Consider the following 23,828-nt stretch of genomic DNA (forward strand, 5'->3'; position numbering starts at 1 on the left):
CCACCTGCGCCCCCAGCGCCGGGCGGCTCCGCGCCGCATCCCGCCGCATCGCCTCCCACCTACTGGTATTTTCTCCTAGCTTTCAGTTGAATGGTGGAATTTCACCATTTCCTTCCTGGAGCTGAGGTTGAGGCCCACTGTCTCCGCTGGTATGAAATATTATTGTTGTACTCTCGCTTCTGTCTCTGGTTTGGGATTTGAGGATGGAGAAGGTACATTCTCTCATACTTAATTTAGGTGGCTGTCACTGTGGTCACAGCTGGCCCCAGGCAAAGAGCAGAGCCTGAGAAATTGAGGCGATGGAAAGGAAATAATAACCGTGGCCTGGATGAGCCACAAAGAGAGCCTTACTTAACCCGCTAAGTGGCGGAGCCCCCCCGCGCCCGCGCTTCGCTCGCCTCTCTCCAGCACCCACTGCGCCTGAGCACTAACCATCTACTAAGCATTTGTTATACTGCCTCATTTAGCCCCCAGAGTCACCCCGTATATTGGCTTTTACAGCCGCCTTTTACAGATCAGAAAACGACAATTCCAAGAGGTTAAGTAATTTGCACTCTTCCAGCAGCAGGAAAAGCTCCGATGGGAGCCATGATCTCTCCTGTATACCAGGCAGCCCTTCCTGATTCTTGTCTTTGGAATCCCAACATTCCCAGTTTCTCCACCCCCCTCTCTCTCCTTATCCCACCCACAGTGAGGTTTCAGGCCTGAAAAGTGTCCCCCTCTCGTCCCTCCCCAGGATTTGCCTTTTAAATAGAATCTAAGCTTCGGCTGAAAGGGCCCTGTCTTAAGGGAACTGATTTAAGTGACAGCCAGGAAGGCAGAGCGGTATTGTGGGCGCAGCAAGCCCTGCAGCCCCGCCCCCCGGCCCCCCGCAGCCCCTAGAGAAGCCGGGCCCTTTCTATCCGCGGGCTCGGCCTTACGGGGAAAAGAGGAGTGGCCGGACCTTAGCTGAGAAGCTACTGGGTGTCTGGCACATTCTGCCGCACGCTTCGTCAATGTTACCCCTTGATCCCTCACAGCTACCCACGAGGTGGTTGCTACTTTCCGCATCTCACAGAAGAGGGAAACCGGGGTCCTTCTCAGAGGTGAAAGAACCTGCCCCAGGACATGCTGCTAGGAAGTGCCTGGGTTGGAATCGAAACCCATTCATTCATTCCTTACGCGTATTTTTATTCTTTATTATTTTTGCTGTGTGCAGGGATATGGAGATGAGATATTACCCTCCCTTCCCTGTTTATGCTCCCAAGCAGGCGAATAGATATGAGCAAATCACTACAGTTAGGTGTTGTATGATAGTCGCCGTATGGGGTGCTGTGAGTGGACCACAAACGCTAAATCGTGGCCAATTCCGCGTAGGCAGGAGGTGGGGAACTGGAAGGGAGCCAGGAAGAAAAGAAAACCTTTTTGAAAGAGACCTGTTCAGCCGGGCGTTTTTCTTCCCCCTCCCCCGCGTTGCCTCCAGAAACCACTGTGATATGGGGGAGGGGAGCACCGGGGTCTCGGCCGGGGCCTCTTTGAATGTCCCTTGATGCCTCTGCTCAGGGCCACCTGACTTCACTGCAGCATTCTGAGGATTATTAGATCATCATGAAGTGCCCTGCATTTCATGGTCTATTTGGGCATCCTAAATGTACAGGAATCATCTTTTTTTCTTTCCCTCTGCTTTCCCAGTTCAACAGGAGACGATTTTAAAATATGCTTGACTTGAAGAACAAGGATTAAAAAAAATGTGAGGAGCCTGAGGTAAAAATGGAAAAGAGATGAAACCCAAAGTATTTTCAAGGTGTCTTTCTCTGTGTTTCTATTTTGCAGGTTTTAAAAGCAGAATTAAAGTGTAAAGAAAAGGGGAATGGCTCTGATGCAGTATTTACATAAGAAACACGTTCAGAAAAAAAGAGGCTGTGATGCTGAAAGTTTCCTTATTATACTGCACTAAAAATCTCCCTTGGGATCCGTGGAAGTTTAAATTAGCTGGGGAGTGGAGGAAATAAAATCCCCCTTTTCAAATTGCAAATCTCTCCCAAACTGAACATTTCGCCTGAGGAAATGGCCACACTGTGTTCTGGAGCAGACAAAGCCCTCTTTGATTGTGGGCTCCACCTTCTCAAGCCTTCATTACAATTCCCTGCCTGGCTCTACATCCGCTGGACAAGCCCCTACACTGCACCGGGGTGCTACGTCACAGGCCTTGAGCGTCTCTCTCACGGAGGCCCTTGTTTTAGTGGGTGTGCAGTTTGCTCTAGATATGTGTCCACAAGCCATATAATTGACTCGAGAAATCAAAGTCAGTGGAAATAGCACAAGATGTCATCCACTTCCACAATCCCCTCTTCTGAACGTGTGTATTCCTATATGTTTTCTCCAACAACTATCAAATATTTACATGTTAAACTGCAAAGAATTCACATAATGCCATCAACACAGTGTTCCAGCTGTCTATGGCTGCATAATGAACTACCCTAAACTTGGTGACTTAAACAGCAAACCATTTTGTTATGTTGTTGTGATTTTGTAGCTCAGGTAGGAGGGCAGGGCTCAGCTGCGTGATTCTTCTGCTCCAGGTGGTGTCAACTGGGATCACTTGGTGATATTCAGCCAGTAATGGGGCCAGTCTGGAGGGTCCAGAACAGTTTTATTCACACATGTGGCACCTTGGCAGGGATGGCTGGAAGGGTGGACTCCATGGGCCCCTCTCTCTTCCTGTAGACTCAAGCCCTCTCTGCATAGTCTCTCCAGCCAGGTGGCCAGACTCTACGTAACAGTTCTGTTAGCAAGTCCAAGTTCATACTGCTCCCAGCATGACAGGCCAATAAATTGAGGACAGGTTATTGGGACAAGGAATAGCGGCTTTATTTGGAAAACCAGCAGACAAGGAGGATGGAGGACTAGGGTCCCAAGAAACTATATTACTTGAGTTAGGATTCAGGCTTCTTTTATACTAAAAGAGGAGGGGGTGTGGGTGCCTCCTGCAAACTTCTTTTTTAAAAAAATTAATTAATTTATTTATTTTGGTTTGTGTCAGGTCTTCGTTGCTGCACGCGGGCTTTCTCTACTTGCAGTGCACGGGCTTCTCATTGTGGTGGCTTCTCTTGCACAGCATGGGCTTTAGGCACGTGGGCTTCAGTTGTGACACGTGGGCTCAGTAGTTGTGGCTCACGGGCTCTAGCGCACAGGATCAGTAGTTGTGGCACACGGGCTTAGTTGTTCCCTGGCATGTGGGATTTTCCAGGACCCGGGCTCGAACTGTGTTCCCTGCATTAGCAGGCCGATTCTTAACGGCTGTGCCACCAGGAAGTATCCGCCTACAAAATTCCTGGTGCGGGAATCCTTTGTTCTGTCTGCGGGTCACAAGGTTCCTATAAACCTCCAAGAAGAGAATGTTATTCTCTGTTCTGCAACTTTTTATCTCTATGTGAATGGAAAAGTGTTACACCTTTAAAGGTCAGAGCCTTGAGAATGGACTATCCTGTATATTTCAGGCTATAGGCAACATTCTTAACTTGTAGCAAAAGCAATAGAATACAAAGGTTAAAGTAAAAGAAACAGATCTAATACAGAGTCAGGTTTGTTCTCCCCTATTACAGTTCAAATCTCAACACCAGGGTTTCGGCACTCGAAGGTAATACAGGAAAATAAGAATTGCAAATAACATGCCATGAAACTCTACAGAAGAATAAAGTTAATCCAGCAAGAGAGTTTAGGAAGGGATTTCTGAAGACCTAGGTTTGATATGGGTCTTTAAGGCTGGGTGAAACTGTAGACTGGTGGCAACATAGCAGGAGGCTGTTCCAGCCAGAGCACATGGTGAGCGAAAGGAGAGACAGGGCATAGCCAGGGAAGTGAGGACTTAATCCTGCATCATCCATACTCTGACCCAGTCACGCTGGAGACCCAGGGTGCACCCTGTTCAGATTGATGTCCAGACCTGCGACGAGCCTGTTGTGGTTCACTGAGATGCTTTACAGTTAATTCTCCTATATGAGCAGGCTCAGCTTTCTGTTCCAGCCCAGCCATTCCCAACACTGACTACACAATAGAATGTCCATGGATGTAATGTCCATGGTCTTGATTTTGTTTTTAACTCTTGAGGTGATTTTAATGTGCTGGAGCAGTGGTTCTCAAACGCTAATGAACACCAGAGTCACATGGAGGGCTTTTCAAAACACAGATCACTGCCGTGCCCCGCAAAGAGGTTCTGGTTTAGAAACTCTGGGGATGGGGCCCAAGAATTAGCCTCTCTCTAACAAACTCCCAAGTGATGTCTATGCTGCCTGTCCCTGGACTAACCGCACTTTGAGAGCCACTGCCCCAGACAGTTGACCTAACCAGTTACCCCGGAATCCACCTACTTGGAAATTCTATCCTTGAAAAGAGAACCAAAGTTGCAGACTGCATAACCCAAAGCCCTGCTACTCAAAGTGTGGTCTGCAGACTAGGAGCATTGGGATCACCTGGGAGCTTGTTAGAATGCAGACTCTCGAGCCACAGCCCAGACCCAAGGAATCAGAATCTACATTTTAACAAGACTGTCCAGGTGATTTGAAGGCACAGTACAGTTTGACAGGCTCTGCTTTTGAGCTAAGTTCTGAGTGTTAATTTCTGCTGCACATCTGAATCTTGATGGTCTCACAAGATTAGCACAGGCCCCCAGGCATAGTGGCTGTGATGACCCACTGGACTTGGGCACAAACTGAGATGTTGGTAACACGGGAACTCACCTGAGCTTTTTAATACATAAACTATGAATTTGGATAATAGCAGCTAGATAACAAACACAACAGTTCTGTTTATTTAGTGGGTTTTTATTTTTTTGGTTTGGTTTGGTTTTGCCTTTTGCAGTTTATGAAGCACTTTTACCTACAACTGGTTCTACATCTGTTAAAAAATGTTGAACTACCCAACTCAAGCACAAGTAAAAACTCTAATTACTTAACTCTCAGGAGGATCTATGACTCTAAAGTCCCTTCACTCCTACCAGTGGGTGACCCCAGGCCATTTTCATAGCATTTGGCCCTATTCCAGACTGGATGAAGTTTCTTTTCTTTCTTTTTTTTATTGTATTCTTTTCTTTTCTGAAGTTTCTATTTTGACTTCATGTATTGATTACCCCCTTCATACTGCTCTCAAAACTAAATGCCCCCAGCTAGCTGAGTTTCTTGCCTAAGGAGATTTTTCTTCCTTTTTACAAAGAGGAGAGTTAATGATTCATTTGGCAAAGATTTCACCCACGGGTTTGGAATTTGCCTTATTTTCAGGTGGCTTGCTCTAAACCAGCTACACCTATGCTTTACCACTGGCAGGATAGTGAAAGCCTTCCCCACCCCTCCCAGCATCACAGACCTCTTGCCTTAGCTTCTAATCCAATTAGTTCAATTTAATCTCTTTCAGTGGAGGGGTGCAGCAGGGGTCAGGCTGCTGTCCTGTCTCATTCCCCGTTGAGTCCTGTCTCCTTTTGCTAATCTCATGATCTGATGGATTGTTCCAAAATCTCTAGTGTGGTCTTTCACAGAAGAGAAAAAAAAATCACCCTGGGAGGTCATTTCAGGTCTCTTGATAGTGCAGGCAGGTATTAAATGCCAAGCTGGCAGCGCTCCAACCCAGACAGTTCCTCATGGACATTCTTGCCATTTTCACAGGATGCTGAACATTTCTATTTTTAACAAAAGAACATCATTTTCGGGATGAGAAAAAGTTTTGGCTTATGTGAAGGAAGAAAGTCACATCAATGCTGATAAAAATGTAAAGGATCCTGATAGAATACTCGGTTTACTTGTCAAGGTACAGGTGATTATACTGTGAGGGAAGCAATCACCAAAATGATCCTCATCCGGCTGATCAGGTGGTTTTTAAGGAGTGTATGATCTCGTGGCAGGAAAGGAGGGGGTGAACTATGCCAGGTAGGTTTCTTTGTGGGGGCATATGTGTGTGGCCAGCTTTGGGGAAAACAATGTACAAAAATTAATTGGTTGTGGACTTGATCAATCAGGGAGGGATTATCTGCTTGCCAGAGGAATTTGCCAGCAGTGTTTTGTTTTGTTTTTTTGCGGTACGCGGACCTCTCACTGTTGTGGCCTCTCCCTTTGCGGAGCACAGGCTCCGGACACGCAGGCTCAGCGGCCATGGCTCACGGGCACAGCCTCTCCGCGGCATGTGGGATCTTCCCGGACCGGGGAACGAACCCGTGTCCCCTGCATCGGCAGGCGGATTCTCAACCACTGCGCCACCAGGGAAGCCCGTGTTTTTTTTTTTTTTTTTTGGTCGCGTCGTGTCTTAGTTGTGGCATGCAGAATCTTCATTGAGGCATGCGGCATCGTTTGTTGTGGCGCGTGGGCTTCTCTCTACTTGCAGACGCAGGCTCTCAGGTTGAGGCACCCAGGCTTAGTTGCCCCGTGGCATGTGGGATCTTAGTTCCCTGACCAGGGATTGAACCTGCGTCCCCTGCATTGGAAGGCGGATTCTTCAACACTGGACCACCTGGGAAGTCCCTGACAGCAGTTCCTTTAAATACTAAAGGACCTGGGACTTGGAGAAGCTGAGAGAAGATGGTTTTTTTTTTTTTTTTAATTGGGGTATAGTTGATGTACAATATTACATGTGTTTCCAGGGTACAACATAGTGATTCACAATTTTTAAAGGTTATACTCCATTTATAGTTATTATAAAATATTGGCCATATTCCCTGTGTTGTATAATATATCCTTGTAGCTGTTTTTTAAATTTTATTTATTTTATTTACTTATTTTTGGCTGTTTTGGGTCTTCGTTGCTGCACGCGGGCTTTCTCTAGTTGCAGCGAGTTGGCGCTACCCTTCATTGCAGTGCACAGGCTTCTTGTTGTGGCGGCTTCTCTTGTTGAGGAGCATGGGCTCTAGGCACATGGGCTTCAGTAGTTGTGGCATGTGAGTTCAGTAGTTGTGGCTCGTGGGCTCTAGAGTGCAGGCTCAGTAGTTTTGGCACATGGGCTTAGTTGCTCTGTGGCATATGGGATCTTCCCAGACCAGGGCTCGAACCCATGTCCCCTGCATTAACAGGCGGATTCTTAACCACTGTGTCACTAGGGAAGCCCCTTGTAGCTTATTTTATACCTAATAGTTTGTACCTCTTACTCCCCTACCCCTATCTTGCCCCTCCCCCATCCCTCTTACCACTGGTAATCACTAGTTTGTTCTCTATATCTGTGAGTCTATTTCTGTTTTGTTATATTCAGTAGTTTATTTCTTAGATTCCATGTATACGTGATATCATACAGTATTTGTCTTTCTCTGTCTGACTCATTTCAGTTAGCATAATACCTTCTAAGTCCATCCATGTTGTTGCAAATGGCAAAATTTCTTTCTTTTTTATGAGTGAATAGTATTCCTGTGTGTGTGTGTGTGTGTGTGTGTGTGTGTGTGTGTATATATATATATATATATATATATATATATATATATATATATATATAGGGTTGGCCAAAAAGTTTGTTTGAGTTTCTCCATAATATCTCATGGAAAACCCTGAATGAACTTTTTGGCTAACCGAATCTGTGAGATATATATATATGTGTGTGTGTGTGTATATATATATATGCCACATCTTTTTTATCCTTTCATCTGTGGATGGACATTCAGGTTGCATCCATACCTTGGCAATTGTAAATAATGCTGCTGTGAACATTGGGGTGCATGTATCTTTTCGAATTAGTGTTTTCTTTTTTTTAAATGGATATATACCCAGGAGTGGAATTGCAGGGTCATATGGTTGTTCTACTTTTAGTTTTTTGAGAAGCCTCCATAATATTTTCGATACTGGCTGCACCAATTTACATTCTCATCAACAGGGTACAAGGGTTCCCTTTTCTAAATGGAGCTCTTTTGAGGAAAGCCTGCTGCCCAGGTCTCTGAGTATGACAACACCTACAGAGAGATAATGTAGTCCAGAGTCTGTTTCTTGGCCATGCAGATCCAGAAGCTCAGACTGAAAATAAAGTTGACAGAGCTCTGTGGGACTGACTGCCCCTAATCTAACTCACAATAGTCCGAAGTATAAGTTAGTTGCTAATTTGTTGTTTTCTGTGGGAACTTGCCTTTCCATTAATAAATTCACAGTTTTTATTGGGTACTTGGTATGGGGTCAAACTGCCTGCCCTCATGCTACATACATTCTAGTGGGGAGACATGATAAGCAGATACCTATAGAATATGTTAGGCATAAATTAGGGTCAGTTAAATGGAAGAGAAAGTGTTGGGGTGGAAGTGAGAGTAGGAAATCGTTCCTATTTTATTTAGGGATGTCAGGGAAGGTCTTTCTGATCAGGAAACATCTGAGCAGAAATGTGAAGGAGCTAGATTCAGAGATTTCTGCAGGAGGGGTACCCCTGGCAGAGTCACAGCAAGTATAAGGTAAGCATGTGCTTGATGGGTTCAGGGAACTACAAGGAGGCTAGCCTAGCAGATGAGAGGCGTGAGAAGGGAGAAGGGGGAAGGGGATGACATCAGATAAACTTCCAAGGCCAGATCCCTTGCAGGCCTTTGTAAGGATTTTGGCTTTTGCTCTGAGTGAGACTTTGGGCTGAAGAGTGACATAATCTGATTTACATTTTAATGGCATTTTGGCTGGCTGTGTCAAGAATAGATGATGGGGGTTGGGTAGAGGCAAGGGAAGAAGCAGGGAGACTAGTTAAGATGCTTTTGTAACAGTGGAGGCTGGACAGGAGCGTGGCTTGGATCAGAACCTGTGGCAGTAGAAGCTGTGGTCAGGGGTCAGACGCTGGATACATTTTGAAGATAGATCCAATGGCATTTGCTGATGGTTTGGATGTGGTGTGGGAGAGAAAAGAGTAGAGTCGAGGATGACTCCAAGATTTTAGCGTGAGGAACAGAAAGAATGAAGTCCCCATTTGCAGGGAGTAGGAAGAAAAACTTGGTATATGTGTGCTGGGTTGCTGGCGAAGAAGCAGGAGCACAGTTTGGAGGAATGTTAATGTTGACATATCCACTATATAAATGGAGATACATGCCGTGGGGTCTGTGTGTCTGGAATTCAGTGGAGAGATCTAGGCTGGAGGTATGAATTGGGGGGATCACGACAGGTAGGCAGCATTTAAAATCCTGACACTAGCTGAAACTACATCCAGTGAGAATGTAGGTAGAGAGGACTGAGCTCTAGGACTCTCCAGTCTTTAGAGTTCAGTGAAACAAAGAAAACTCAGGAGGAAATACTGAGAGGGAACAGCCAGAGAGGAGAGAGGAGAGAGGAGAGCCAAGAGAGAGCAGTGGCCAGAAGCCAATAGAGAGTGTGGTTCCAAATGAGAGGTGACGAGCTGTGTCAGACGCTGCTAACAGACTGAGTAAGATGAGTGTTCGGACTTCAGTACTACTAGAATTAGGGACCAGGACGTCATCGTTGACCTTGACAAGAGCAGTTTCAACAGAAAGGTGGAAACAAAAGTTGGATGGAACTTGGTTCAAGAGAGGATGAAAAAAGGAGGTGAGGAGAGTGAGAATGAAGATCTCAAGAGTTTCGCTGTCATGGGAAACAGAGAATTGAGGTAATGGTTGAGGAGGGATTGGGGTCAAGGGAGTTTTTCTTTTTCTTTTTTTTTTTTAATTAATTTTAATTTTTGGCTGCGTTGGGTATTCGTTGCTGTGTGCAGGCTTTCTCTAGCTGCGGCGAGCAGGGGCTACTCTTTGTTGTGGTGCACAGGCTTCTCATTGCGGTGGCTTCTCTTGTTGTGGAGCACGGGTTCTAGGCACGTGGGCTTCAGTAGTTGTGGCTTGCAGGCTCTGGAGCGCAGGCTCAGTAGTTGTGGCTCATGGGCTTAGTTGCTCCGTGGCATGTGGGATCTTCCCGGACCAGAGCTCGAACCCATGTCCCCTGCGTTGGCAGGCGGATTCTTAACTACTGTGCCACCAGGGAAGTCCAGTTTTTCTATTTTGGGTTGCGTTTTGTTTTGTTTGGGGACAGACAATATCAGAGTATGTTTGCCAACAAGGGGAACACTTTTTGGAGAGATGTTCTTGGATAGGGGAGACGAGATGAGGTCGAGTGCGCAGATGTAGGGACTGGCCTTCGATAAGAGCATGGCCGCTCATCCAGAGTAACAGAAAGAAAACCAGAGTGTATGAGTACCATGTTAGATGCGATGGTGGCAGCAGCAAGGTAGCCTTATGAAATGGGCATCAAGGTATTAGTTGAGATGGAGAAGCAAGTGGGGAGAGGTGTTAGATGTTTGAGGAAAAATGATTAGAGGCCGATGGTGTTGTCTAAGAAGTAAAGGTCAGTGATCTAGAGCAGTGGTTCCCAACGTATGGTCCCAGGACCCAGAGCATCATCAGCTTCACCTGAGAACTTGTCAGAGATGCAGATTCTCAGGCTCTACTCTAGACCTCCTGGCCCAGACACGCTGGTGCCAAGTCTTGCTCGAACCAGCCCCCCATGTGACTCTGATGCACACTCAAGTGTGAGGAGCACTAGTCTAGGAGTCTCCAGTGTGCTGCAAGGCAGCTGTAAGAGCCTTCCGGAGGTGAGTGGCCATGAATTTGGAGTGGACAGTCAGTGCATCTCATCCCAGCCCATCCTGATAATGCATCCCCCTTCCAACGATTCCATTAAGAATGGACCTATAACCCTATTCTAGCTCATGTGGCAGGAGGAAAAGTCTGCAGGGAAGGGCTTCCGGTGAAGATTCCCTTTATCTTAAAGGTGAACTCAAGGAAAGGCACAATCCCTTTATGCTGCCGGGGTTTGTGGTATGAGGATGTGGCAGCTGTCTTCTGATCTAGGAGGACAGTCTGAGGACAAGGCCAAGAGGTGAGCAGCGTGGAGTGGAAAGATGGAAAGACCTTACGGCTAATGATGTTGAGCCACTGGATTAACCCAGAGCTTCCCCACCTCTGGACTTACTGTTGTGCAAAGTAATAGATTCACACTCAGTCTCAAGGTCCTTAACTGTAAAATAGTAGAACTGATAATAATAGCCACCTCCCTGATTATTGTAAAGACCTAGGGAAGATCATACCTTTGAAAATAGCTTCTAGCATTGTAAAGCACTATACAAATGCAAGTTACAAGTGTTATTTGAATTAGGGCCTTTGTATTTTAATTCAAATTATACACATTTTGCTCATGTGCAGCTTTCTTGAAAGTGAGGTAAAGTGCGGGTAGAAGCACCAACGCATTTGGGGGTTTCCTTGATGTTGCTACTCCAACATCAAGCAGCCTGTCCCTGTGTGAATCCTTTGTCTCAGGATACCAGGTGGACTTGGACAGCGCAGAGACACTGGTAAACACAGTCCTCCCCCCCGCCCCCCGCAGCCAACTGGGCAGAACAGGCTCTGAAAACAGGTGCAAAAGAGCAAACTCCACAATTGCCACCCCTCACCCCATTGTCTTTCACCTGCTTCTAAATTCCATAACCCATTTCAACTCTCCCCCAAGATTACAAATTGCATCCTGAGGGCCTCTTTCCAAAACAAGCAAAACCACACCTTTGCCATAGCAATCTTCCTTCCTGGATGAGGCACATACATACACACCGTCACCCTCCATGTTGAGCCCTCATATGCATCCGACCAGAGTTTCATTCTCCAGTAGGGTCACCTTGTTTGCCCCACCACTCCTCCTCCTCCTCTGCCTGCCAGTTACTGCTTTGGGGGCCTTTCCCTTTGACCATCTCACGTCCCTGCCATTCAGCAGCAAGAGGTGTTTCTTTTACATCCTTAGTTATCTTTAAGGCTCACTTTTTTTTTAGTTGCAGCATGCGAACTCTTTATTTTTTTTGGCTGCATCAGGTCTTAGTTGCAGCACTCACAGGGACCGCTGGGTATGCCTCAAGGGACCAGCTTGCTCTCCCACAGCATTGTACCCTCAGTGAGATCATGAATGGCTAGGACCTCTAGCAGGAGCCACATTACCTCAAACTGGGATCTCTGTATAAACCAGGGCCCCAGGATGGATGGTCCCATGCATCTCTAGGAACACAGAGGACTATGTGCTTGACCTGTATGCTCTTCTACTGGACCCTGGGCCTTGCAAGGACAGAGGCAGTGCATTATACATCAGTGGACCCCTGCGGATGAGCCCAGAGTCTGACTCACCAGAATCTATTCTCACTGAAAGTTTGTTGAATCAAAGACCTACCCCTGGGATGAGCAAACTTTTCCTGTAAAGGACCCAGTGGTAAATATTTTAGGTTTTGTGGGCCATATGGTCTCTATGGCAGCCCTATTTCAACTGTGATACAGCCACAGTTAATATGTAAACAACGGAGTAGGGTGATGTCCTGATACATTTTTATTTTATGGACATTGATATGTGAATTTCATGGAACTTTCAAGTCATGAAATATTCTTCTTTTGATTTTTCAACCATTTAAAAATGTAAAAGCCGGGCTCCCTGGTGGCACAGTGGTTAAGAATCCACCTGCCAATGTAGGGGACACGGGTTCGAGCCCTGGTCCGGGAAGATCCCATATGCCGTGGAGCAACTAAGCCCGTGCGCCACAACTACTGGGCCTGCGCTCTAGAGCCCGAGAGCCACAACTACTGAGGCCCGTGCACCTAAAGCCTGTGCTCCGCAACAAGGGGAGCCACGGCAACGAGAAGCCCATGCACCGCAACGAAGAGTAGCCCCTGCTCGCCGCAACTGGAGAAAGCCTGCACACAGCAATGAAGACCCAACGCAGCCAAAAATAAAAAAAATAAAATAAAATTGTAAGAGCCATTCTTAAGCTTGTGGGCTGTACAAAAACAAGCAACAAGCCAGATTTGGCCCACAGGTTATAGTTTACTGACCCTTGGCGTCAAAAAAGGCCCACTTCCTGTTTTCAGTGGGAGTAAACCTAGATCTTCCGTGGGTACTTTGGGGTCACTTAATAGCCATTGGGAGATACCGTGCCTCAACAGCTGGATCATCCACACCCCTCCCTGGTGTGTGTGTGTGCGCGCACATACACACACACACACACACAGATCCATCTAATACATGGCCACTGTTCTGGACACCAGGGTGTGAGGGGGCCAGTCTCCGGGTCCATGAACATTGCAGATGCACTTTTAGAAATATTGTTACTTCTAGGTGAGAGAGAGCTGTGTAGACGGTCAGCAACCTGAGGCTGATTTCTCTCCCTCCCCCACCCACCATCACGACAGTGCACTTTAGGTCAGAGTGGGAGACCATAAATTAGTGTGAACCTGGGAGAGAGAGAGGGTAGCAAGGAAAGATAATAAGTGGTCAGGAAAAGGATTTCTCATGTGAGCAGTGATTCCTCTTGAATTTTTACTTTTAAGGGTGCATTTTATCAGGCTCTTTCACACACTTTAGTCGACTTACTCCTTACAACCCCAGGCGTGACTTCCTTGAAGAAACGATAGTCTGAAGAGCTTTGGAGTTTGCTTACTGTCACACGGCCTTTACCTGGCAGAGCCAAGACTCAGATACAGGTATTTTATCCAGAGTTTATTTGTTCATTTATTCAAGTTTTGAGGGCACCAAAGGTCAGGTGATGTGCTGAGCAGGAGGAATCTAAAGATGAATAAGTCCTGATTCTTGTCCTGAGTGTATCAGCATCTCGCTGGGACTCTCAGCCATGAGCCGAGCATCCTCTTTCACCTCTGCCCACTCAGGACTCCAGACCCTAGAGGACACTCCTTCCGTCCAGGTGGTGGAGGTCATTCCTAGAACCAGGATTTAGTGTCAGGGTCTGTTAGGTGTTAGGTGCCCAGACATCTTTTAGGATGAAGAAAGCCTCAGGTTTCTTCCTGCATCACTCAGTGTTTGAAGTGAACTCACTGCAGAGGAATACAACGTGAAATTCACATTAAATTACTTAATATGTCATAGAATTCGGTTTCCTAATGTATTTTACTGACATGATATTTGGGGGACACTTTCTGATTTTTACATAAGCTTAAAACATGTCCTTTTTTGTTTTCTTTTGCTATCCTCCCTTCATACTCTCAATTTTTGTAACCATCAGATAGATTCCATCTGGTGTGATCCAAAGCTGTGGCTCTCCTGTCCCCATCCTTCTTCCTGGCCCCAGAGGAGGGGCTCTGCTCACCAGCTCCTGACTGGCTCTGCTTTCTCCCTCCTTGGGGAAGGACATGGCCCTCCTCCTGGCCACACAGCTCAGAGCCTAGGCAAGGCGTTTTTCTTTCTAGACTGGGGGTTTCTGTCTCATTTTCATATATATATATATATATATATATATATATATATATATATATATATTTAACCTGAGTTAGCTGTGGTTTTATTTAATACTTAGATTTAAATAGTTGATTGCCTCCAATGGGCTTTGGAATTATTTATTTTGCTTCTGATGACTCTGTCTTCTAAAGTATTAAATCCATCTTTGTTTTGGGATTTACAGCCTGGCTACTCCAGGTTCACAAAGCTTTTCCATTAAAAGTCTCTCTTTGCCAATATTTATTGCTAGAGTCACTGTTTGCCCAGAAGCTGTCTGCTGCATCATCTGCGAAATGAAATTTATGTCTCCTGGCATTGATGGGGGTGACATCACTGAAGCACTGATTACATCACCAAGTGGCATAAACCCAGAGCCTAAGTTGCAATGTATGGCAAAGGCGGGACGTGGGAGAGAACAGAGTGGGTTTATATAAACCAACTGGTCTACCTCTTCCTTCCCCTCCCCCAACACAATCCCCCACCCCATCTCACCCACCACTTGTATTTACAGTATCATTATAGAATTAATCTCTTAAAATTGACACACCTTCTTATAACAAGTATTGAGGGGCTGGGGTCACTAATGTGAAGGAACAGGCAGGAAGGGGATGCCAGGCTTTGTATGGAGGGTGACTGCTCAAAGGGCAACAACCCTGCTTTCCCTTTGTAGCAAGTCAACCTCATACAAAACACACGACATGTTTTGCTATCCTCTGCTGAGCTAATTAAGGGACAGGGACTCAGTTTTGCTAGTCCCTAGCAGAACTGGGATTTGAACCTAGCTTTTCTGACCCAGGGCTCTCTCCTTTGCATCCAACGCAGGGGACACGGGTTTGAGCCCTGGTCCAGGAAGATCCCACATGCCGCGGAATAACTAAGCCCGTGTGCCACAGCTACTGGGCCTGCACTCTAGAGCCCGCGTGCCACAACTACTGAAGCCCGTGCACCTAGAGCCTCGCTCCGCAACAAGAGAAGACACCACAGTGAGAAGCCCACGCACTGCAACGAAGAGTAGACCCGGCTCGCCACAACTAGAGAAAGCCCACGTGTAGCAACGAAGACCCAACATATCCAAAAAATAAAAACAAATAAATAAAATTTTAAAAAAAGTTTATTTAAAAAAAAGGAAAAAGAAAATGCCCGGGCAGTGGTTTGCTGGGGACATGCAGCCTCTGCCCACTCTCTACTTTCTTTCCCTATTTAGCCAGCTTTCTCCCACTGCATCATGTCTATTTTCTACAAGAAATCTCCACTTTCTCACCTCCCATTCAATCCTCTGCCTACTGCATTCTCTTCCCCTTCTCTCCTCCTCAAGTTACCTGAATTGACCAATGACCTCCCAACTGCCCAGCTCAATGGGCAGCTTTGGGTCTGAGGCTGATTTCATGGACATGGTATAAATGCATTTGCACAGGGCCTCACACTCAGAAGGGTTCCACACTCAGAAGGGCCTCCGTGCTTGGTTTAATGCTTCACTGTTGTGGTTTTGAAATTCTTAATAAATTTTGAATAGGGAATCTTAAATTCTCATTTTGCAGTGAACCCGCAAATTATGCTGCCGATCCTGCTTGGGTCCTTTAAAAACGTAACATTTGCAGCAGACAACACCCATTGTTTACCCAACACGCATTTGCCCTTCTTCCCTCCAACAGAATCCCATTTTTTTTGAGTCACCATTGGAGACCACTTGACTGCAGGAAGAGGCCTCTCCTCAGCTGCAGGGAACAAATCTGATTAAAACACGAAAACTGACCAGCTTAAACTAGTTTTGCCTCCTTAAATAGGTTGTTGATTAATCAAACCTGGAGTTGTTTCACAGAGGCAGCACTGCGCATGGGCAAGGTGGGAACTTCTGTCTCCAGGATGACCCGGAACCAAGACTCTTCAGTCTACGGAGCTCAAAGAGTAGAGATGTTACCGCCAGAGCCCTTTAACAAGCCAGAAGTTCTTCAGTGAGGAAAATCTGGCTTCCAGCAGCATGAGTAGCTCATGGACTAATTCAAGACTAGCCAATCAGCTTCCAAATTTGAAAGTCGCCTAACCCCTTAAAAATCACGCCGAACCCTGGATCATAGAGACAGGTTTGAGAGTCTTGCCTCCTGTCTCCTTGTCTCCCGATCTCGTGATAGAGCTCTTTCTTTTTTCAAAAGCTGCTGCTGTAGTATTGGCTTCTATGCGCGTCAGGCGGCGAGCCATAGCTGGGTAACACAATCTCAAGACTTTTGGTCAGGAGTTGATCAAGAGGTGAGTATGTGACCCAGATCTCAACAAAGAAAGGAAAGTAAAAGCTTCTTCGGGGAAAGTTTTGGTGTTCCTGAGAAAAATGGACGGACTCAGCTGGCCCGCTTCTTACCCTTTTGCCCATGCCTCCTCTTGCTGTGGATGTGGACACACCTGGAGGTGCAGCAGCCATCTTGTGACACAAGAAGGAAGTCCAGCACACTGCGAAAGGCAGAGAGAAAGGAGCTGGGTCTCTGGCATCGTTGAGCCACTGCCCATCTTAGACTACCTCCTGAACTTCCTGTCTTGCACCAAACAAACAACAACATCAAAAGCATTTTTTTTTCCACACTGTGTAACATGTGGGATCTTAGTTCCATGACGAGGGATCAAACCCGCACCCCCTGCATTTGAAGCGTGGAGTCTTAACTGCTGGACCGCCAGGGAAGTCCCAAAACCATTATTTTTTTAAGTCATTGCTGTGGTATTTTTCTTTTTTTACTTCTAATCAACCATTTTGTAATTGCTACAACTTCTTGGCAATATTTAACACAATGTCTATTCCCTCCACTTAAAACATTCTTTGGCATTCATGACGCTATGTTGCTGGATGTTTTGATCCCTTCTCATGTTCCTTCTCTTAGCTTAGTCCTTGACGGTGGAGTCTGGCAGGATTTAGTGGTTCATTCTTTTATCCATTGCTAGGTATTTACTGAGTACTACTCGTGTGCTACGTGCAGCAGATGCAGCCACGGAAACAAGACGAGGCCCCTGCTCTCCTGAAGCTTACCCTCGAGTCTAGCCCACTTCCTCAACCACTGTGCACAGCCACTGTCCACAATTCTCCTGGACAATCTTATTTACTTCCTTGGCTTTACCCCGTGCAGCTGTTCCATCTTGCACCTTCTGATGCCGGGCTTCACAGTGACTTATCCAATTAATCAACAGTCGACAGATTCTCCTAGAAGAGAAAGAAGAGGCTGAACGACCCTTGGTGAGTCAGTCATGAAATAATTTTTTACTTTATATTCCCAGCCAGGATATGAAGAGAAGACATAAAAGAGTTGGCTACCTAAGCTCCAACTTTATTGTTCTGCAGCATTCAGATGTGTTAGAGGATTCTATGGCAGTAAATTTCCCTGACAGAATTCTGCCATGTGTGGAGATTTTCTCTTATTTCTCATAAAAAGGTAGTGAAAATTTCAGGTTTAATGATTATTGTACTGCCAGGCCCTCCCTCAAGCACAAAATGTGACAGAAAACAAGATGCACGAGGAAATGAAAACCTGTTAAATTCCCGTAGACCACTAGTGAAGGAAGACTGCTGCTATTGATAATAGCATTTTTTAAACACATGTGCTGCATTTGGGAAAAGTTTAAAATGAAAAAGCTGAAAATAAAATGGCAACACGCTAATTTATGAGACTATTCATAGGGGATTTGACCTAAGGTTATAATTCAATGACAAGATAATTGATCCATAGATATGCATATTGTTTATTTATGATTAAAATAATTGGGAAAAATATAACTTGTTATCCATGTAATTCACTACATTCTCTTTATTTTTTTTAATTGAAGTATAGTTGATTTACAATGTTGTGTTAATTTCTGCTGTACAGCTACAGCAGTGATTCAGTTATATATATATATATTCTTTTTTTATATTCTTTCTATAGTTCCCTGTGCTATACAGTAGGACCTTGTTTATGCATTCTATATATGATAGCTTACGTCTGCTAACCCCAACTTCCCACTTCATCCCTCCCCCACACTCCTCCCCCCGTGACAGCCACAAGTCTGTTCTCTATGAGTCTGTTTCTGTTTGGTAGATAGGTTCATTTGTGTCATATTTTAGATTCCACATATAAGTGGTATTTGGTCTCGGTATATGGTATTTGTCTTTCTGACTTCACTTGGTAAGATAACCTCTAGTTGCATCCATGTTGCTGCAAATGGCTTTATTTCATTCTTTTTTATGGCTGAGTAATATTCCATAGTGTATATATATATCACATCTTCTTTATCCATTCATCTGTTGATGGACATTTTGGTTGTTTTCATGTCTTGGCTGTTGAATTCACTACATTCTTAAAGGAGAGACATGAATAATCATCCTGATAGATACTTAAAAAGTACTTATTAACCTCAATGACCATTCCTAATAAATGTATTTGGTAAGCCAGGAATAAGAGGGAAGCTCTTATAATTTATAAAGGGTATATATAAAAACGAAAATCTACAGCAAACATTATATTGAACAAGGAGACAGAAAAAGCCTCCCCATGAGAGTCTGGTAAAACACCCTACAGATACTTTAGAGCTGGGACTACGGTTAGGTGAGTAATGAACTTACTTGAGGTACAGAATTTAAGAGCATGCCAAAAAACTCAGTAATCGGTAGAATAAATAGTATTTTAATGCAGTATTTTAAAAGCAAAATGCAAAAACTTGAAGAACAAAATACACAAAATAGGCAAATAGGCAAAATAGGCAAATAGGCTCAGTATTTTTCCTGGTCTTTCCTTATGTCTCCAGCTCTGCTATGGCTATCACATTCAGTAAAGTATTCTGTATCTCAATTCCTGAGCCTTCTGGTACCTCCCTAAGTTGTGCCCCCAAGGCAAGTGCTTCATCTTATTCTGGAGTTTACTGAGATACAAATGAACTTCACTGTTGTCCTATGTGGTGGTTTGTGCAGGACCATAACCCATCAGTAGAGCCTTGGTGGTCTTCACCCTTTTCCCCAAACCCCCTCATCCTTTAATCCAACCTCTGAAAAGGACCTAGAATAGGGGTTTATTTTCAGCATATATTTAATAGGCATCTTCTATGTGTCAGCACCAGAAATACAGTGATGCACACACTTCCAGCCTTTGTGGAGGTTACAGTTGGCTGAAGGAGGACAATTAAACAAGCAACAATAATAAAGTATGGTATGTGCCATGATGGGGCTGGGGGTCCAGGGAGTTATGAGAGCACTTGGCAGGACTCTTGGCCTAGTTTATCGAGTCAGAGGAAATGAGGTCCAATCCCAAGCTTGAAGGTTGTTTAGGAGCTAAAGGGGCAAGGAGGGGGTGGGGTGGGGCTACAGAGAAGGATGCCATGTCCCAGATGGAGACAACTGCTTATGAAAAGGTTTATTTGAGAATGTGAAAGAATTACAGTATGGTAGGAGTTCTCGAGAGAAGTGTGGTGTAGAAAGAAATAAAACTAGAGAGGCAGATGGGGGCAGATTGTGAAGGACTTTGTAAACCATGTTTAGGAGTTTGGAATTGTTCCTAAGAGTAATGAGGAGACTTTAAAGCAGGAGAATGCCTGGATTGAGTTCGTGTTTTAGAAAGACCATTCCAGCTATGCTGTGAGGAATGCAAGAAGATAAAACTGCATCCAGAAGACCAGTTAGGAGGCTGTTATGGTGATTGCTATAGACTGAATGTTTGTGTCCCCCCAGAATTCATGTTGAAACCTAACCCTCAGTGTGAGGGTAATTGGAGGTGGGGTTCTGGGGAGATGATTAGATCATGAGGGTGGTGCCCTCATGAATAGAATTAATGCCCTTATTAAAGAGACCCCAGGGAGCTCCCTAGTCCCTTCAGCTGTGTCAGGACACAGTGAAAAGGCAGCCATCTATGAACCAGAAAACAGACTCTCAGCAGACACACAATCTGCCAGCACCTTGATCTTAAACTTCCCAGCTTTCAGAAGAGGGAGAAAAAAATGTCTGTTGTGTATGAGCTACCCAGTCTATGGTATTCCTTAAATAGCATCCCAGATGGACTAAGTAATCTAGGAGAAAATGTTGGTGGTCTGGTTGAGGGTGGTGGCAAGGGGGTGTTGGTACATCTTAGAAATATTGAGTAGGTATAATCAACAAGATTTTGGTGATTGGTTAGATGTGGGAGGTACAGAGAGGGAAGAATCAAGGATGACATCCAGGTTTGTGATGTGTGCATTGATTTTTTTTATATTAATATCCAGCAACCTTGATGAACATTTTTTTCAGTTCTAAAATTTAACTGTAGATTTTCTACATTAAACAATTATATTGCCTGCCACTAAGGATGGTTTTGTCCCTTACCTTCATTTATATTTATATGGCATCAGTCAACATTCAGTCAGGAAAAGAGAAACTGCTCTTGGTATTTCAAGCAGCGATATTTAATAGAGGGGATTGGATGCTTACACAACTGTTGCAAAAATGAGAGTGGGGGAGCTACCGCTAGCTTTTTAGATTCACTGTGGCAGCCATGGTCCTACAAATTAGAAAGTTGCTGTTGACATCCGGGTCAGGAAACTGCAAGGAAGCTGCCACTGATGATCACAGCCGTCCTACGGTAGTGAAGGGGGTAGTCGACAGGGATGCTTTGAGAACTTTGTAACTCCTTGTTTCTGCCAAAGCCCAGATGCACACAAGCCACTGCCAGAGACATAATAACACAGCTCCTTTCCATCCCCAAATGTGAGCAAGTGCGTCTCACTGGCTGACTGTTAATGGTGTTCAAAACCCTGGAGGTAAAGGAGACTGGGATGGGTAGTTCCCAGGCTTCAGCCCCTGTAATAAACAGATAGTAGAAATAAAAGCTGGTTGCAAAAAGAAATCAAGAAAAACTAATATCCAGCAAAGCTTTCCCTTAATTTACTAGCCTATCCTTTTGTGTATAAGGTACCCAAAACACTTTCAAAATGAGCTAAACGCTCCAAATGCTTCACTCACCCTTCTCTCCCATGTACACTGTATTCTAGGAGATGCATGAAATGACATGTAATTTTCCAAACATATTTCCATGTCTTTGCACTTGTCCTACCGCTCAAAAGTTACCTCTACTCTGCCTATGAAGACTCTTCCCATTTCTCTACCACCCTACCCCTCCCTGCCCCATGCCTGCATCAGGTGGGATCGACCTGGATAGCTTCAGGGTTTCCCCTGCACAGTTCTATTATGGCAGCTTGTCACAGTGAATTTCAACTTTTAGTCAAAGTATCCATTTTTCTTCCAGTAGACATAAGCATCCTAAGGTAAGGGACCAAGACTTATTTTGTGTTTATGTCCCAAGGACCTACTACAGTGCTTGGAACATAATAGGTGCTCATTGCAGGTTTATTGAATGTGTGAAGGACTGTGTCTACATGGTCTCTGAGGGTAAGTGCCTGAGGTCATACGAAGAGCAACCACCTTCAGAAACTGGTATGCCACTTGTTCCTGAAAGGTGGTCTAACGAGTGATAGAATCTTAGAAGGACAAAAATTCATCTTTATAAATTGCTTATTGATATTAGCTTCGTAGTCTAAATCCTTAATTTCTGTTAGTGTTGACTTTTTCCTTTTCCAAGTTTCTACCATCTGTCCTTGCTTATGAAGCTTGTAGCACACTTCCCATTAAAATATAATTCCCATGTAACATTCTGGTTGCTCCCATCATATCAAATTAATGCCATGACACGTAAGCTTCTAGAAAAATATGGGCCATTACATGTTGTTGACAGTAACACTGATAGTGACATTGAAGCAGGGACAGAGAACATTTTAAATGATTTTTTAATGCAAAATCAGAGAACTATAGAGTTTGAAGTGTTCTTAGAGATCTAACCCTATCGTTTATACAAAAATGGAGATTGAGAATTTCCCATGATTCCTTAGCACAGTGGAAAATTGGTTAGCAAGCTCATCTCCTCCTTCAGCTGGGAGAAGCCTCTACAGTCAAACCTCTGAGACTCCCCAGTACCCAGTACAGTGTTAGATGCATAATAAGCAGTTAATCAAATGTTTTAAAATGAGTGTACGTATGTCCTACTTATTAAATCCCTCAAAGCCAACATCGTTTGGTTCCCTAAAGGACCATTTGCCCAAGGTAACCTGGAAAGTCTTCGTTTTTCTTTGCGGCAGCTTCTGTGGTTGACTCAGCATCCATTACCAGCCTCATTTCCCTTGCCCACCTTGTTTATAAAGCCCAGGGAAGCTTTTCTAGCCTCCCTGCACTGGAAGTGACCAGGTGACAGATTTGGCTTGTGCGATGTTAGCAGAAGCTGCAGGAATTTTCTATAAACATTTTGCTTTCCTGATGGAAGGGAAAGAGGAGGCAGGTGCTGTCCTTTCTCCTTTTCCTGTCTAGAGGGTGAATGTGTTGGCTACACCTACACCAGTCTTCCTGTGCCCATGAGGGAAAGGCCAAGAGAATCACAGAGATGTTGGCCCTGATATTGTTGAACTGCCAGACCATTACCAGCACCACCTACCTCCTGACTTCTTGTTATGTGAGAGAAATAAACCCCTCTTTGTTTAAGCCACTGAGTTTTTATTCCTTGCTCCTAAGTGCTTTTCTAATATTTGCTCTCTACCAGCCGCAGAACCTTCCAGAGTTCATTGCCCAAAACAGGAAGGACAGGTCCACATCTATCAAATAGGACAGAGGTGGACATTACCATAAATTCACTTTATAAGTTGAGTTTTGTAACAATTACTTGTCACCACATTAATCTATAAGAAAAAAAGGTTCCAATGAATATATAAAATTTGAAAACAAGGGAAACCAATGACAGTTATACTCTTATATCAGCCTCATCAATGTATTTTTTAATTGATGTATAGTTGCTGTACAATATTATATAAGTTACAGGTGTACAATATAGTGATTCACAATTTTTAAAGGTTATACTCCATTTATAGTTATTATAAAATATTGGCTATATTCCCTGTGTTGTACATTATATCTTTGTAGCTTATTTAATTTATATATAATCGTTTGTACCTCTTAGTCCCCTACCTCTCTCCCCTTCCCTCTCCCCACTGGTAACTACTAGTTTCTTCTCTATAACTGTGAGTCAGCTTCTTTTTTGTTACATTTAGTTTGTTGTATTTTTTAGATTCCACATATAAGTGATATCTTACAGTATTTGTCTTTCCCTGTCTGACTTATTTCACTTAGCATAATACCCTCCAAATCCATCCATGCTGTTGCAAATGGCAAAATACTGCTCAGCCATTTTTTTAATGGCTGAGTAGTATTCCATTGTGTGCGTGTGTGTGCGTGTGTGTGTGTGTGCGTGTGCGTGTGCGTGTGTGTGTGTGTGTGTGTGTACCACATCCTCTTTATCCATTCATCTGTTGATGGACACTTAGGTTGCTTCCACATCTTAGCAACTTGTAAATAATTCTCATTCAATGTCTTTTAAAAATTTGTTTTAGTTGCATAGTATTGAGAAAATCTTAATTCACACGAATAAGTGGTTGCAAATATATCAGTTTTTCACCCTACAATTTCAGGTCCAAAAGTTTGAAAGAAGGCTATGAGGAGAATTTCCCTTCAAAGTGGAGTCAATAACAGCAGGTAAGATCTGCTCTCATTCCTTAACTGGCAAACATCCAATCTGGAGGGAGGGAGTCAGCGAACAGCTTTTTCAACCAAGTAAATCTTCATTGTTTGAAGGAAAATACAATATA

The sequence above is a fragment of the Kogia breviceps genome, chromosome 1 (genome assembly GCF_026419965.1).
Source record: "Kogia breviceps isolate mKogBre1 chromosome 1, mKogBre1 haplotype 1, whole genome shotgun sequence".
Taxonomy (NCBI): Eukaryota; Metazoa; Chordata; class Mammalia; order Artiodactyla; family Physeteridae; genus Kogia; species Kogia breviceps.